Source organism: Engystomops pustulosus, chromosome 8 (genome assembly GCF_040894005.1).
Source record: "Engystomops pustulosus chromosome 8, aEngPut4.maternal, whole genome shotgun sequence".
In the NCBI taxonomy this organism is placed as follows: domain Eukaryota; kingdom Metazoa; phylum Chordata; class Amphibia; order Anura; family Leptodactylidae; genus Engystomops; species Engystomops pustulosus.
The window spans coordinates 123,508,910-123,511,540 of NC_092418.1; positions in this window are offsets into that span (position 1 = coordinate 123,508,910).

A 2,631-nucleotide genomic window follows, 5' to 3' on the forward strand; every position below is an offset into this window, starting at 1 on the left:
TCCCGGCAATGGTTCAGTCTATTAAAGTCCCGGCTGATGACCTCATAAACCTTCGTTATTTACCCGTGTGCAGAGCACATGCTTCAGGCATATGAGGAAACAGGTGATAAAGCGAATGTTTCCACCCGGCGGACATTAACCTCTCCACTGCCAGATGGGTTTGGGGAAGACAACAACCTCCTGATAATGAGAGCAAACACAATCATAACATCATCAATAAAACATCGGATGAATCACACAAACTATGGAGATATCTACAAGTAGAGTAATACCCTTCTCATCCTTTCCTTTGTGGTACTACTACTCCAAGCGTGTCTGAAGAGGTGTAGTTGTCATAGACACAACTTGCAGATCACTGCTTTAACTGGAGCATGAATGTCCATGTGGTAGGATCAGGGGTGCAGCAGCCATAAGGTGAATTGAGCCTCTTGCCTCAGGCAGCACCACCTGCAGCAATATTGGGGGGGGGGGGGGTCAGGGGTGCAGCAGCCATAAGGTGAATTGAGCCTCTTGCCTCAGGCAGCACCACCTGCAGCAGATGGGGGAAGCCTCCGTGGTGCAGGTATATGGATATATATATGCAGGATAAAGTATACAGTATACTAAAGTCCTCTTACTTGGTGTAGTAAAGTTTTTATATCACATGCTCCAATATCAGCAGTGAATGATAGGAAGGGATGTAGTTTATATAACTGAACCAAGGGTGCACCATCCATGATTGGAGTTGAGCCTCTTGCTTCAGGCAGCACCAACTGCAGCAAGATGGGGGGAGCATCAGGGGCGCAGTTATCTGCTACAAAGCTGGACACAAAAATAACGTCTCTTCTCATCTGATGTCGGGATGGGTGTGAGATGCTGCATGGAGAAGCCACTTACTAAAAGCCTGACCTGATATATTACTATTGGATGGGGCAGAGGGGGCGGCTTTCTATATTTTGCCTCAGGCAGCGGAGAGTTTAGGTTGATCCCAGGGAAGGAGATAAGTTACAGATAACTGGGGGTCTCACTTCTGGGATCTACAATGATTGTGAGGGGGAACAGAGATAAATCTGGTGCAGAATAAGACTATTTGTACTCTGCACCTCCTATTATTTTGCTTACGTTTCACCAAAAAAGTAGGACAAAATTCTGTCAGGTCAGCAGTATTTTTGGCACACAGACCTTTTTTATGTGGAGCCACGCCCCTTTCCCAGGCCCTGCCCCTTTTTACAGTCTCTAATAGACTGATGAATAAATCTCCCCCATTGCCTCTCTTTTCAATCCTGGTTCGGAGTGTAAGACAACCGGCTGTAACAAGAGCCTCTCCCTTTCTGTAGTCTCCAGAAACTTTTTTAAACTTTTGAGTTAACCTTGTGCCAGAATTTAAGGTTATGACTCTGGTGGGGTTATCCTTGTAGGAAGTGTAGATGTAGAATTTGGATGCATTTGGATGCGCAGAAGCCACAAATCCCCGCAGGAGCCACAAATCCCCGCAGGAGCCACGGCTGATTGGGGCAGTTAAACCCCTTAGATGCTGTTGTCTGTATTGAAAGTGGCATCTAAGGTGTTCACTGAATGGAGGGGCAGCGTTCATGGTGCGGATGAACAAGGGCCTCATCCCATCCCTTAGACCTTTCCTCTTGAGATCAGCGGAGACTGAACATTTAAATTACTTTGGTTAAACTTTTAAACACAAATAATCTTGAGAATTGTCTTTTCGGTCCATCTTCATAAAGAAAGGAGTGTGAGTTATTTTTATATTAGGTTATTCCATAAGTTTTATGTGCCCCAAGGACAGTTCCATCTGAAACCACCCTCAGACCTGCAAATACTGACTCTTCCTGCAATGACTACGGATTGAATGACTACACCAGACCTGAACTCTCACCGCACCGATAACACTTACAATGGGTGGTGACACCAAATGTGGGTGTCAGCCTTCAAATGCTGCCGGCAAAGCCACCGTTGGGATATAAGTACAAGCCGTTCTTGCCTGCTGCCATTTTCATTAGGATCATGGGGAGCAACGACCTTAGGAAAAATGGTGGCAGGAATGCAGCGCAAACATCAGGATTTCACTGGCAGCACCCATCAGCACCTATCAAGGGTGTTTTGCAGGTGGGGGAGGGGATTGAGCCCAAAAACTCAACCCAAACCCAGGGTTTTTGCTGAAGTCCATGTTTGGGCACCCGATCCCACAATATTCGGCACGGACCTGGACATTACCGGTTCAGGTCTGCTCATCCCTTGAAATGAAAAGGTTGTGGCTTTATTTAAAAAAAATAAAAAATTCTTAGTCCTAAAGGTCAAAGGTGGGCTGGATGCAAAGGGGTTAAAAGGCTGCCACCCCCCCACCCCCACCCCCGCTGTGCTTTCTCTCTATTTTAACTGGAGTTTTCAGTAAATTTAGACTTAATATTTCTCCTGCCGCAAGTGACAAAAATCCTCCGAACAATAAAGGTTTTTCAGGAATTAATTAGTGTCCGGTATCTTTTCACCAGTGACCAGATGTCAGTCCCCGTGTAAGGAGCAGCATTGTCATCTCCAGCCTAAGCCCCGGTGCTGGCGACTGAAAGACATGAGGACTGTCACCTGCTGACAGGCTGAAGATTGTCACGGCTGGAGGCCGCTGCTCGGGACATGCGCTCCAGC